Source organism: Primulina huaijiensis, chromosome 5 (assembly GCF_012295235.1).
Source record: "Primulina huaijiensis isolate GDHJ02 chromosome 5, ASM1229523v2, whole genome shotgun sequence".
Lineage (NCBI taxonomy): Eukaryota > Viridiplantae > Streptophyta > Magnoliopsida > Lamiales > Gesneriaceae > Primulina > Primulina huaijiensis.
Window position 1 is genome coordinate 10,248,035 of NC_133310.1, and position 385 is coordinate 10,248,419.

Here is a 385-nt window from a genome sequence, read left to right on the forward strand (position 1 = left end):
AAAATATAAACAATCTTACTTCACCAAGAATTCATCCTCTTCACCTTGACATAATAGATTTAGCTTTCCATGAACTTACTTTTGATCAACACTAAAAACATCACTCATAATTTGGAAAATGAAAAATATATTGGAACTTAGAACTTTTATACTCACTCACACTATATTTTACAATGAGATAGAATGATTTTCAAGCTAGCACAAGGCCTCTATTTATAGGCCAAATGAGAGAAAGGGTCAAAAATTCTATTAATGCAATAGAGTTGTAATAGTAGTTTTTGTCTCCTCCAACTTCAATTCCATGCCCCTTCTTTCAATGCTTTGTTCCACGACTTTAATCACCGAATTTGACTCAGCTCAAAACAGCAAACATGTGGGGAATTGT